The following is a 15,518-nucleotide window of genomic DNA, read 5'->3' on the forward strand; positions in this document are numbered from 1 at the left end:
CAGTTTCCAACATTTGTGAAGGACGAGAAGAAAACACAGAGAATAAAAGAAGAAGAAAGAAAAGTGAGAGAAACATGGAGAAAAAAGAAGCGAGCGGTGTTTTCGCTCCACGATGCCCTTTTCCACTCTGGAACACCACTGGTGCCACGTTCAACCACTGAAGCTGCCAGCCAATCGCCTCTCCTCGTTTGCCCTGTCACCCTGCATCATTGGGGTCAAAGGGCGCTGTGCCTCCCAATTAGCGAGCCAGCGAGCGCCTCCGCGCCCCTCCGCACTCTCCAAACTCCCACAATTCAGTGGGAGGCAAGAAAGTAAGCAGAAGAAGGAGGAAGTGGTCTGAGCAGCACCTTAAACCTGAGCGTCCCTGCGGCCGTTTGGTTTCACCTCTGATGACCCCGCTGCGTGCTGCGGAGCCCCGGCGAGGCTGAGAATCTGTTTTCATTTTAATAACAGGAGCACAAATAAGCGCGGACGCACATTGCAAGTTCCCCTTTCCCCTGGTGCTAACTGTTCACCCTTGTAATCAGATCATGCCTGCTGAAGGGTCAAGAACAAAGACATGCAAATTCTAATTAAATGTGCAGCGTTGGGACAGACCCCGTTTGATCGCTGAGCCCTTTCATGCCCCCTAATCACTCCTGACAGCCCCTTCCAACAGATTCTGTGACAAACTTCTCAATTCAACTGAGGGGGATTTTTGAACTTTGCTTGCTCCTGCGGCCTTGGCTCCGAGTCTGTCAAACAATCCAAATCAATGACCCAATTGACCAGTGGTCCCCTTGTTGATAACCTCAATGAGCTCTATGTTGCCATTCATTGTGTCAGAGGGCCAAATGCCGATAGCGTTTTATGGTAATTAAACACTCCTTTGGTCCCCAGCCTTGAATACACTGAAGAGGAGGGGACTGGGGGGGTCCAGGGGGACTGGGGGGTCCGGAAAGCACGGGGCAGCACTGGGGGGATGCAGGTGCAGGGAAAGGACGGACGGAGGGATGACGCGTAGGGGGGCCACCGAGAAGATTGGTACAACGGCGAGACTTTCCCACCAACATGGCCCGGCGCCACCGGCACACTCATTAGGTCATTACAATAAGGAAGGGGGCATTTTTTTGTTTTATTAAAAATCTCATTAATCCCACAACAAAAGGCACATACTGACCTCATTGGTGCCCCTGTTATCTGAATATGCCTTTATATAATGGAGCGTCTAATTGGAACTCGGCGCCTAGCGGCTTTCCCTCCGTCCGACCCGGCAGGATTTGGTGTGTGAGGAGTGAAAGGGGAGCTAAAGAGAATTGGCCTCTCCGGGCGACCACTGACCTAATGGGAAACCAGCTCGGACGTGGGTTTCTGCTGCTGGTGGAGGCATGAGCCTTTCCACAGGTGGGACAGCCCCGGTTATGACTAGTTTAGTTTATTACTTTTATTTATATCAGGGAACGTGCACAAAATACATTAGTCTCAAAAAGAGAAAAGAGCTTTGGACCAGATTTATCTTACAAGCTAATTTCCATCTGCAGTCTCTGGATAGATGAAAGGAGACAATAGAACTCAGATTAAAACCTCATCTCCGCACAAACACACACACACACACACACACACAAACACACACACACAATAAAACATTCATAAGAAAAAACAGGGCAGAATACAAATATTAAAATATTTTTCACAAAATGAAAAAAGTAGAAGTACTGATTATTTACTGCAGAAAAGGTGTAAGTACACACTCGTCCTCAGAAAGACATTTCTACTTCTGTCTAAATCGGTCTCCCTGTCTGTTTTTCTTGCTACGTCTTCTGCATGATTCTTGTCTCTTTTTCATCTCATTACTGATACTGTACAGTGAGCAGGACATTATTGCAAAATAAACTTGGACAGGGTGACGCAGGACCCTGATGCGAAGCGTGTCCTATCCTCTACAGTACATAGTTATTCTTAATTCCTGCCGCTGGGTCATATTCTCCTTGAAATCAGATGAAACAAGCCTGTTTTTCCATTTTTTCAGGCAAAGTTACAGTGAGTAGTGCGTTAGCCAGTTAAAAAGAAGCAGGAGATTTTTTATTTACAGAATTTTTTTTCATTATGTCTTGTGGTGATTATGGTGGAAACACAACTGCTTTTGTCCACATCTTGTCCAAAATCAACCAGCATAGACCTCAACAAATGGATCCATGTTTTTTTTAAAAAAAAAGGAGACACAGTACAAACCATCAGCTACGTGCCTTGAATATAAATGCAAAATGTAACCTTTCTGTTGTTTCCAGTGCGTCACCCTCAGTGACTCCATGTCAATCACAAAGCACCGGCATTTTCAGTTTAATCCCCTGCATGTTTGTTCTGGAGGACGGCGACTGTACAACGCTGGGAAAACAGGGAAGGCGATGCACACATGAATGAGCTGCCGGTCAGAGAGCATTAGTCATGCAAAACTCCTCTTTTCATGATAAAAGCCACAGTAAAGTGCTGCATGTATGGAGGATTGTTCAGGCGTGTTAGTGACGAGAGCCAGAGGTCACATGGAAAGATATTTAGCGGAGTAACGAAGCAGGAAGGTGACTATCAGTTATTAAATGATAGATCAGATAGAACTCTGTCAAAACAGGAAGTTCATTATCTTGTCTGCAAATTCAGATCTGATGTTTAGGTTTCTCTCATCTCTGCAGTTGATGGATGACACTGTCACACTCTCACACCACATGGTTTATTTTCTGCATGACGGCTGAGCAGAGGGACGATAACACGTTTGCTGCTGCATCACAAATCTTCCAGCAACCACAGCTGGCACCGTCAGACGCGTCCTTCTGTCAATGTTTTCATGTCATTCAAATTTTATAATATTATTCAACCTTTTTTAGAATGGAGGTCTTGAGAATTATGTCTAATTGTTAGCAGCTGATGTATTTCATGGCAAAAACACACCACTTACCTGGATGCAGGTAATTTAGCTGAGACTTCAAAATAAAAGCACTGCTACTTTTGCTAAATAAAATAAAATTAATTAGCTATTGTTACACTGATCTTAGAAAAAGTAATCAAATAATAAAATATTATGTGCAATATTATGGCAACAATTACACAATTTCTAAATTCAGACAGTTTAAGGAGCCTGTCTGGTCTCACAGACTTTAAAGGTACTGGGACCAGTTTCACAAAGATATTTAAGACTAGTCTTAAGTTTTAGACTACTCTTAATTTTGCTCATAGGTCTATTGCAGGTTAGTTTAAGGCTCCTCTGTGTGAGCTGACAGGTGACTCCTCAGTAGTTTTCACCTGTCAGTCAAACAGCGTGGTAGCCGTGGTAACAGTGGCGCAATCACCGGACAGCCCGCTGCAGAGGTTAACGTGGACTGAAACCAAACAGCCTGTGGTGATGGAGTGATGAGAGGAGGAGGAGGGAGAGATGAAAGAGTGCAGGAGGAGAGATGAGTGATGCAGTCATGCAGAGCTACCAGACATCCCAGAGGACAGGAAACACTGTTGAGCCACAGTCTGCAACCCTCCTTCCTCCTGTTTTTTACTTTTCACCTCCTTTTCTTTTCATCCTGTGCTCCATCTAAATTATATGTATTTATTTATCATTACTTCTTTCATAAAGCAATCTGCAAAGAAATCAGGAGCTCTTTGGAATGATGGTTATGCAGCGCAGACTTTGTTCTATAACTTAAAGTTTCCACAAAGTCAAAACTGTTTGTAGATATTCTAGCATATTTTAATGGTATTATGGTATAATGGTTTGTCTGCCTGTATAACAATTAAAAACTCATCCCACATTTGAATGCATCATCATCATCAACACTTGTTGCAGTTATGCACAATTTTTGAAAAACCTATTTGATCGACTGCTCAGTTTAATACCAACTGCTGACTCCTCTTAAGTCATCGACAAACTGTCAGGCTACAGGCCACATTTTGGCTTAAAAACCTGGTCTCATCTTAAATGGGAGCAACTGCAGATTAATTACATACCTGATATGATATGATCCAGTAAAGTTAGGCACGGTAGGAGATGAAAAATGCCAGCTCCACCATACACCTGCACAGTCGCCATATTGGAGTGTTCAAGGCCTGCAAGTAAAGAAATGATAGCTGATTGATTTGTCATTTATTTATTTATTTATTTCTCTTCAGACTTACTCTCTGCTGCTGCTGGAGCTTTTTCTGCTCTTTAAACACTCATCCACTCCCCTCCACGCAGCCTCCTCTGCCCTGACCTCGGCCTCCCCGCCTCCTGCTGTGGTATCCCAGAGGCCCCCGGGGCACCGGGCTCCTTCTTCCCCTCCAGCCCCACCTCCACAGGAAAGCCCCCAGACTGCCGCCAAATACCTCCGCAGATTCTTCCTCTGCCTCAGATGCGGCGAGAGGCCCCTCGCGGCTTCGCCTCACTTCCACCGCAGGCCTCGGAAATACCTGAGACCCCTGAGTGTGGTCGCCGTTTATCTGCACCGAAATTCACTGGTAGGAGGTTCAAACCACAGATGTTCACACTCACATTCAAATCCGATTCTTTGGATGCTGATTTTATCTGTTCTGTAACCGACACACTGAACTAACAGTGACACTGAAAATACACGTGAAGCGATTCTAACTGTAGCTGCAGGAGCTGTAACTACAGTAAGCTGCTCTGTCCATATTTATAATTACTCAGACTGCGTTTCCAGATGAAAGAGTTATTTTGCTTGTCCACTGCTAATCCCACACACAACTGAACCTGTCAGCCTAATATTTTTTGTGCATATTAATGACTGTGTGCACAAGGACTTCTCATGGTTGCAGTGATTCACAATTTTTGAAAAAATCTATTTTAAGTCTAGTAAGTATTTTAAATTGGAAGTCACTGACAACTGCTAGGCTAAAAACAAGGCTTTCCTAATCTGTTGCAGGTCACATTTTAGGCTCAAACCTGTAGAAAACTTGTTTCATCTGAATCCAGAGCATCTGTAGATTAATTTCATCCACTACAATCCATTATGCGTCTTTGCAGACACCATATTGGAGCATTCAAGGTCTGCCAGTAAACAATGTGCACTGATAGATGCAGACTTCGTTACAAAATCGACTTTAATTTGCTTCATTCTGAGGAGATTTTCATTTGTTCTAAACATAAGGATTGAATATGACAGTGGTTATTTGTGGTAATTAAATTCAGTTAATCAGCTCTCTGCCAAAACTGAACAGACACAACATCAAGTGTCAGTTACTCAGAGTTTCATCTTCTGGGAGTTTCCACTAAATGTAGATTTCTATGTCTCTTATATTGGTATTTAATTAGAAGATTACAAGCAACTAGGTGACTTTACAACAAACTGTACTGAATTACTAGAAAGAGTTCCAAAAAAAAAAATTCTAAATAAATAACAAAACATTCTGAATATGTAACATTTAGTCCAGTTTACTGTTTCCATATTAAGTTTATACACTCTGTGTCTCTTTTCTGTTCATTTTGTGTCCCTCAGTGGTTGTTTCTGGTCTCTTTGTGGTTGTTTTGTTTTTTGTTTTGTCTCTTTTTGATCACTTTATCTTTTTGTGTTTGTTTTCTTCTTTTTTTTTCTGTCTGTGTGCTCATTTTGCATCAGTTTCTTTGTGTTATTTTGTGCTTGTTTTCCTTTTTTTGTGGTCATGTTGTGTATGTGGTCATATTGCATCAATGTTACTCTTTGTCTTTATGTGCTCATTTTCCACCTGTTTATAGTGATTTTGTGTCTCTTTGTTGTGGTTTTGTGTTTATTTGTGGACAGTTTATCAGCTTGTAAAGCAGACAAACAAAGAACTGACCTACATATTTCTTGCGTCACACGTCGTGTGTGGATGCTTCATGAAAACTCAAATAAAATCTGCTCCACAGGAAGCTGATGATGATCAACCCAAAGAGTGAACCTGTCAGGTCAAAGCTGGTCCTCAGACTCCATCTAGTGGTCTGAACTGCAAACAGCAGCTTCCTCCAAAAACTGTTTTTAATCAGACTCAATTGGATCCACCTGCAACTAAATATCAGTCAGTGAAGCAGATTTGTCCCTGCTGATAGTAAGTACGTCTACTCTGCACTTCTGAACTACCATTTTAAGGTATTTGTACTTTTCTTAAGTAATTCTCTTTTATTCAGGAACAGATAATGACACAGTGGTGGGTTCATGACATGTTACAGTGTTCAAAAGTTTCCCTTCACACAATCTCTGATGGCTTTGTTTCTGTCATTCAGAACAGATTAAGGACAAAATCTGTTTGGTTTTTTTTGCACTTTGTGAGGTTGTCTCACACTTTTGGGTAAAATGCCTGCTGAGTCCCTACAGCTGCTGGAAAGGACTAAGATAAGTCTGTAGCAGTTTCATGTCTTTGTGGTTGTTTTATGTTTCTTTGTGCTCATTTTGCATCCATTTCTGATCACTTTGTGATCAGTCAGTCTATTTTTTGTGGTCATTTTCAGTCTTTTGGTCATTTTGTGTTCCTCTGTTTTTTGTCTATTTTTGATCACTTTGTGTCTTTATGTGGCTGTTATCGGGTTTTTGTGGTCATACTGTGTCTTTGTGGTCATTTTGCATCAACGTTTGGTCACTTTGGGTCTCTTTAGTCGTTTTGTGTTTGTTTGTGGACAGTTTGCGTCTCTTTGTGGACATTTTGTGTCTCTGTGGTGTTTTTGCGCCTCCTTGTGGCCAATTTGTACGTCTTTGTGGTGGTTTTCTGTTTTTTGTGGTAATTTTGTCTGTCTTAATATTTGCATCATTTTTTGGTGACTTTGTGTCTGTTTGTCATTTTATGCCTGTTTGTGGTTATTTTGTGTCTCTTTGTAGTTTTATATTTTTAATTGTGGACAGTTTGTGTCTCTTTGTGGTTATTTTGTTTAATTTAGTGACATTCATGCCCATTCAGTCAGCCATCCAGGAGTTAATGTTACTTTAAACCTCAAATTCACCACATTTCAGCTGAAATTATCGCTCTTGGTGACACTACATTTATTTAGCAGCATGAGGTATTTTTATAGTTTACTGTTTCTACTTAAATGATAATGAATTATTTGAATTAATCTTCCACAACTGCTGTTCGCTATCATTTTTGTTTTTATGTTTTTATTTGCATTTGGGTACAAACACAAAAGCTAATTATCTCAATGTACATAGGAAATATAGTCAAGTAAATAATAACAAAACGGACAGAATAATCTGCAAAGATCTAGTTATCATATCACAACTTTTTTTTAACACACCAGGAAAATCAGGAGTAAAAACTTTATGTTAATTATTCAATAAACCTGTTTTCTACAACTTGCTATCTAACACATACGGAGTTTGTCATTTTTTTTATTAAAATTACAGCCATAAATAAATAATGTTCTGATTGTGACTCATAGTAAAAATATTTAAAGTATTTTACTGACCTTGGAAAAATAAGTTTAACAAATTTATATTAACTCAAGGTGTCCTTGCTTTTTCTAGATGTTTACCTCATGATCTTCATCAGATGGAGTTTGTTCAGTTGTTATGGCAACAGCTGAGTCGTCATAATGTGACGTCTCTGGTGTTGGACGTGAACGTCCTCTCTGGACTTTCTCCGACTGTCCTCTGGCTCCTGGTCAATGACCTTTGACCTCTTTCACAGCTGCCAGTGATGCTCATTAGGTGAGTTTTATCTTGTTTATTATTTTGTTCCAATTATTCCTAAGAGAGAAGTTTTTAGGCTGTTAGAAGAGTTTTCTCCAGATGTTTGTGAATACGACCACTGATTTAAAGGACACACCGAAGTCAGAACTCAGTTTGCTGAGATATTTATTTACACATTTAACTAGTGGCCATTATATGAAAAGAAAGAACATTTTTACAGTTTATTTACATCACCTGTAAGGCATTATGAAAAAAACTGTACACTGAAATTTGACAAAACAATAAAACACACACAAAGAAACAAACAAATAAAAAGTTAAATGAATTTACATGAAAGTATAAAATACAACAGAAAGCAAAGCAGGAACTTAAATACAATGAATACATGGAACATACGGGAGTGGAAATATCACATTAATCTCATCTTCTCTCTGCAGCTGTGTGAATATTTCATCAATAATCTGGAGTGAGCTGAGACCAACCTGCTGAGGATTCTGGGTAAGTTTACTGAATGACTCTTCTCCTGCCCAAACTGACACTGTATTGCACTTTTATCTTTCATGTTGAGGAGTCTGAAAGAGTGAACATGAGTACAAACACACAGATAATCTCCTCTTTCATCTTCAACGTGTGTGTGTGTGTGTGTGTGTGTGTGTGTGTGTGTGTGTGTGTGTGTGTGTGTGTGTGTGTGTGTGTGTGTGTGTGTGTGTGTGTGTGTGTGTGTGTGTGTGTAGTTTGGGGATACACGTGGTTTTACTTCTCAACACTGAATGTGTGTCGACAACAGCCGATGTTGTCCAATCAGAACGAGCGAGGATCAGCGCCAACCGTCGATACTCAGAAACAGTCTGAAAACACCAAAATCATCTTTCTAGTGTTGCAGAATATTAGATTTTTGTCAATATGCTGATATATTCCAACCCATTTTGGCCGATTGACACATTCAAAATAAGAAAACTGCTGCTAACAGGTTTTTTTCTCTTTGTTTGTCACTAATTTGTCGTAATGATCGGGATGTCAACTCTTAAGATGGACAATTAATTAATTTGTAGTGTTGAAGTAATTTGGCTTTGGCCTGACCGACAGAGCAATTATCAAAGTTGTTATCCGTTTCAGACACTTCATAAAACCTATCTGCCGTTGTAGCAGCAGAAATGTTGATTTGAGGTCGATACGATATTTGATTTTAAAGCCTTTATCGCCTGATATCATCACACATCCCTTTTTTTTCCTTGCATGTTTGAGTCATCTGTTTTATCTAATTATGTTATGCCAAGAGAAACTGAATATTTGTACGTGTGTCTGATGAAAAACAACACGTCAAAGTCGACACAGTAGAGCTCACTGGTCATTAGATCACACATGATAACATATAGATCATTTTAAAGAAGAGTTTAAAATGTAAATGACAGATGTTGGGGCATAAAACCAACAATCTGTTGATCTTCACAAATCAAGACTTGATAGTCTAACAATGGCCTAACTGTCAGTAATTTACAAAACGAAATGTAATTTTTGATTTTAAACTGCGTACTTAGAGAGTATCGTGTACATTAATACTGGAACACAACTTTAACTGACTAGTCGCACACGTCCCAGTCCCAGTCCATCGAGCTGGAAAAACCAGGATCCTGATGACTAAAACAAACCTCCTCACTTTGTGTCGAGAAGTAACAAGTTCAACTTGTGTCGCCCCAAACTAACAAGACGTGTTGAAAATTAGGATTTGAAGTGTTTTAATACAAAAACTAACCAAACGCTGGTCACTTTAGTTCATCTAGTTTGTATTAGGAGACCAGAGTTTTGTTATTGAGACTAAAAACGGATTAAAGATGGAGAAGAAACCTGCTCATCCATGAGAAAAGACTCCATTAACAGCTAACACCCCAGTTTCTCTGCAGTACTGAAAGTTTGTTAGTGAGCATCATTTCAGTCAGGGTAATTAGTGTACCGGTTTAAAAACAAAAACAAAAAAACAGCTCATGCTCACAAAGTGCTTGTTTCTTTTCTCTCGCCGTCTGATTCATTATGAAGGAAACAGGAGTGTGTAGATCCACTGGAGGTGATGAGACGTTTGTTGCAGAGTGTCTCATTAAATGGGTGACGCATGTGTTCATTATGTGACTTTACAATTTATGGGACAATAACTGCATGACTCACTGATAATCTGACTTAATTCCCAGTCTTGATCTTTAATTGCCATTTGCTTAATTAACACTTTGGTAAAGTTTTATTTTGAAAACGCACAAAACTTCCTCAGTTCCCAAATAGCTGAGAAGGATTATGAGGATGTCACGAAGCGCAACGTGAAACAAACGTTTCACCTCCACTGAATCTAAAACACTTTGTGTGATTCAATAAACACGGCGTTTGGCAGTTCATACGAACATCAACACATTAAATACAGCCGGATGGTGAGTTTTTCTTTCCCCCTATAAAACAACACTGATACCAACTAGTTTGTCAACTTGCACACATGCATACTGGCTTCTGCTTAACTGATGTACAACAACAAACCCTTTTCTATGGAGTAGTTTGGTGCAACACTGTATATGATGCAAGAAAAACTCACCAGAGGAGAAGCAACCTGGAGGAAAAGGTTGACAGAGAGACGAGGTTTAACTTATTGATCATTCTGACCCTCGACACCTCAAACTGTTTTGTTTCGATGTGTTAAAGTATTAATAACAGAGGTGTGGACTTGGACTTGAGTCTTTTGGCTTGAAAATACTTGATGCCTTCCAACCCCCCGAAGCCCAAAGATTAAAAAGTCTGTGAATCCACAAGTCGATTCATTTCTCTTCATTTCCTGAATCATCTAACTGTAACATTTAATTCTAGATCAGATATACTGGAATCAATGCAGCAGCATCCAATCAAGAAGAACTAACATACTATTACAAAGATCTTTTTGTTAATGTATAACTACAGTGTGGTTCACAAAAAATTACGTCCAAAATACACGAGGCACAGACATGATCCAACAGCTGCAGCCCATTTACAGGCTGGTATATTTTTTTTCTCCAAACGTGCAGCTCTCCAACGGGCAAAAACTGCACATTTCTCTGTTTAAAAAAAAAAAAAAAAAGTACAATCTGTTTAAAAAGTGATTAAAATAAATCACTGTACCAGAAGCAATGCAACGCAGTAGAGTAATGCTGTCTGTGTTTTGACCTTTTACCTTAAAAATCAATCAAATCAATGGGTATCCATGATCCTTAATCCAGTTAATTAAGTCAGTACCAGTTAATGTAACCTACACTTCCAAATCCTGCAAAACTAAGTGGATTACTCTGAAGTATCCTACTACTAAAAGTTGAAATTCACCATTTCTGTTATCACTCTACACAGCAGCAGTAATCCCTCGCTGTGTTGTTGCTTCTTTTAACTTTTGGTTTGCTTGAAATAAAACAATGAAGCCAAACTGGGTGATTATCATTGACAGGAAATAAAAAAGGGGTCAGAACTTTAAACGTATATAAAATCCTTTCACATCCTTCAGCTGCTTCACCTAACCTCTCTCCTCCTCCTCCTCCAGGTTGCACATCGTCTCCTGTGACTTTTCTGCTTTATCGAGCTGCAGACGACGCGGCGGTTCACACTGAGAGAAACACTACAAAGCAGCGGATTGGTCCACATGTTAAGGCCCTTTCATCTGCTGGTAAGTAAAGGAGAAGTCTCCATCATCAGTAGTGTGTGTGAGCGAGTGTGTGCGGTTATGGAGAGGTAGGGATGAAATGGAGGTGAATGTTAACGCTCATAGTGTGTGTACATTAAAGGAGTGTTTAACACAAAGTGGTGGAGTGGAGTCAGAGGTGATGTAAAGCACTTCAACAGGTCACATGACCTGACGGGGCAACAAAGTGTCTCTAGAGGATTATAATCCAGATTTAAAAACGTCATACACAGGCAGAAAACCTGATCTCTGTTAGTTTTACAGAGAGCGCTTGTGTGCACGATTTCCTGCACACATCGGAGTGTTAGAAGTTAATGCTACATACAGGCTGCAGCTAATTATTTCCTTTATCCATTAATCTGCAGATTAGTTTATCAGTTAATGGGTTCATTTTTCAATGAACAGCTCTAAAAACAATCAATGCCAGTGCTAATCAATCGATCATTTATAGGTGTTTCCAGCCTCTTAAATGTGAATATCAGCTGTTTTTTTTCAGACTTCTATGATTGTAAACTGAACTTTTTGTATTTTGGACCGTTGGTCAAATAAAAACAACCCATATGAAGACATTACTTTGTGCTCTGAGAAATTCTTCTTTTTCAGTATTTTTCTGATCTTTTAGATTAATCTAGAAAACATTCTGCAGATGTATCATCAATGACAATAATCATTAGTTGCAGCCTGAAGTGTTTTAGCAATAAAAATATTTAAAAAAAAGTCCTTTTTTGGCCAAACATCAGTCCAAAATTAAATTTACAATAATATAAAGAATGGCAGAAAAAACATCTCATTTAAGAGGCTGATTTCAGAGAATGTTTGAGTCTCGATTAATCAATTATCAAAATGGTCAACTGATTAACTGGCTTCGTGTTTCAGCTTGAGTTAAGTGTGGTCTGTGGAAGCCATGAGAGGGAAGTAAGAAAATCTGGTGATCCAATTTCTGAGTCTGATCTGAACTGTTTTCTCTCCTGTGTTAATTTAAGAACAGGTGGGAAAAAAAAAGTTTTGCTGCACAGTCTGAGTGCCTTAATTTTGTTTTTCCCATCTGTGAAAAAGTTTTGCTCAGATTATTTTAGAAGTTACTTGTTTTTTCATTTGTGAAAGTAGAAGAATGATCCCGACCAAAAGTGTCACATGCCAAAACATTTTTTCTCTTAAGAAGCTGAAATTCACCACTGTCTCACGTTCTAAACGGGACTAAAAGCATCGATTGTTTTCTTTCAGGTGAGTTTGAATTTCTCCATGAACTCTAAACACAAGATACATATACTGTGTGTTTGCAAGTTATGTAACATTACTGTCATTACTGCACTGGCGCCAATAAAAGCTGCTACAGGAAGTTTTTAGCTGGTTATGAAACCGTCTTTATTTATTACTGATGCTTCTATTTGCCTTTCTTAAGTTAACAAGACCATCGGCGAAAAGATTAGCTGTTTCTTTATAGTTAATCCTTAATGCCTGAGTCTGATTCTTCTTCAAATCAAATGAAACAAAATTGCGTTTACATTTTTCCAGGCAGAGTTGCAGTAAGTAGAGCCACTAGCCAGTTAAAAACAAGCAAGAGGAATTTTTTATTTTCATAATTTTGTTTTTTTAATGTTATTTTTTGGCAGTGGAAATTATATTACTACCAAACAGACAGTCATGACAGTAATGCTACATTACTTATATGTAGGTTGTGTTTAGAGTGCATGGAGGAAAATATGAATTCCTTTTAGTCCTATTTAAAGCATGGGGTAGTGGTGAATTCAGCCTCTTATGGCTGAAATGAGTATTACAACAACAAACATTTTTTTCACCTGTCAAAAGTAACAAAATGAAGATTATTCTGGTAAAACCTTTTTTCACCTGTTCCTAAATCATATGCACACAGGAGGGAAAACAAATTAGATGACACTTAGAAAATGAATCACAAATTTTTCCTTCACTTGCCTCTCGGGCCTTCGTTAGGGGATAGTGTATTAGGATTTTAAATAAAGTCAGCAGCAGATTCTGAACAAAACATAATGGAGGAAAGTTGAGAAGAAAATATGTTTGGTCAAAATCTGAAGTTCTAGAGGAGGATGTTCTAGTTTTCGTGCATATGTACTGTTCAAATTAAGCATTTAGTCACTCTCATTTGGGACAATTTAGTAAAAATACAAAACTCCTCGAATGAAAATGCTTTTAAGTGTTTAAGAACTGTTCATCAGTATAATCTTACAGTCTGCTGTAAGCAGCTGTTGCATTTTCACAGACGATGAACAAGCAAAACGTTCTGCTGTAAAGAATAAAAAGCTTCATTCTCAAGCCAAAGCTACTAAAAGCTAAAAGGCAAGTCAGTACTGTTGCTCCAGTAACTCGCACAAAGTCTCTATCTAATCTGCTCTAACTGGTTTAATTCCCTCAAACCGCTGACAGAGGAAACAATGAGTCACTTAATGCCCCGTTCATTTAGTTTGAAAGTGTTTTGCACCTCTTAAAGCCAGTGTTTGTGATGCAGCTTCAGCTCTGAGTTCATAAAGTGCTCTGAGGGAACATCTGAATCCTTGAAACACTGATGTGGCCCCACACTCCTACATTTACAGTTCACTCATCTTCATTCACTGTTGGCTCACTGTGGTTCCACAGGATTTTTAGGGACAATTTTACCCGAAACAATACCATGAAAAGCTGAGAGTTCTGCCTTTTTAGCTCCTTTAGATATGAATCCACATCTCGTGAATTCATATTGAGCTAACTGTGATAAATGGGACCAGAATCTCTACCAAATATTTGCTTTTTAATTCTAAAATGTGTGCGGTTTAAACACCAGCGGTGACGGTGAATTTCTATATTCACCATCAGTGATGTTCTGCACTTATACCCCCTAAACAGTTTGACTTTTATAATCAGAACAACATTTGAAATTATTTAACACATGTAGAAAAGACTTCTTGAGCCCAACGGACTGTGGAATAATTAGTTTCCTGTAAAAACATCAAAATCACAAAATATTTAGTCATAATCTGCTTAATTAGGATCACAGATGAGATGTGTATTATTTGATTCCTACGTAATGATAAGAAAGACTACATTGTACAAAACGATTCCATTTCCCCAAGCTTTTTCATCTTGTGTTTTGTTCCCAAACGTCCCATGTTTGTTTGGTTTTTTTGCCTACATGTTAAAATATGAAAAGCTAGGAGGTTAAAGGTGTAATGTGTAAGAATTCATACTCCAAACATATAGTTAACATTAACTGCTGCTCACTATATACTCTTTGCTGTAGCTACTAGCTGCTATTAGCTAGTTAGCTCAGTTAGTTGTGCAGCTAGTGGCCCTTTTTGCTGACTCGAGTCTGCCTGGACTGTGATCTCAGAGAGCTGAGGAAGAGTGGTGTTTACACTGCAGGCAATGGAACCGTTTTCACCAAATTGGCTCTGGTTCCTGAACCAGTCCCATTCAAGATTCTTGATGCTATCTAGCAAAGCAGCCCACATTTCCACCACTGTTATCAAGGACGCTCATCAACAAGGAGATGCACAATGAAACATCCACTTTAGTTCCCAAAGAAAACCTGCTATTTTGTTTGGTTCCAGCTGGAAACCAACTTGGAAACCAAATGCTGCGAATGCTTCAAAATCAAGTATGCAAACCAGAACTAAACTGATCACTTTAGCACTGGTTCTTGATCCAGTTCCATTCCAAATTCTGGAAACATTGGCGCTATCCAGTTAAACATCTTGTTTAACTGTTGTATTCAATGTGCTGCACAATGAACAACCACCTATAGAACATGGCACGTCCACTCTGGTTCCCAAGGAAAAGCTATTTTTTCGTTCCAGCTGGGAACCAACTTTTCAGGTTCAGAACTAATTTATTTTGGTCAAAATGCAGCTAGAGCTAGAACTGGAAACTAAAGTTCTGGCCATATCTTACACATTGCACCTTTAAAATGGGAGACTAATTTCTCAGCTACAAAGAGGATATTAGCTTCAGCCATGCTACTGTAGATTCCCATCATTTTTTTTAAGATCCAGAGGCCTGTTTCAAGCTAAAAATGCAGCAAATTAATAATAGTGTGAAGTCAAAACCACAAGGACCGACATTAAAAATTAAAACCACAGAGGTCATCTTTTGAAGCCTTTAGAAAATCATTAGCACCGAAAAATTAGAATTGAAGTCTTTGAGAATTACACAGGGCGTAATGCTCGGTGTTAGTGGTGTTTGTGTCCCAACATGGAGGCAGAATTACCACAAGCCGTTCAGTGAGTTTTCGCTCCCAG

The sequence above is a fragment of the Lutjanus erythropterus genome, chromosome 14 (genome assembly GCF_056507025.1).
Source record: "Lutjanus erythropterus isolate fLutEry1 chromosome 14, fLutEry1.hap2, whole genome shotgun sequence".
Taxonomy (NCBI): domain Eukaryota; kingdom Metazoa; phylum Chordata; class Actinopteri; order Lutjaniformes; family Lutjanidae; genus Lutjanus; species Lutjanus erythropterus.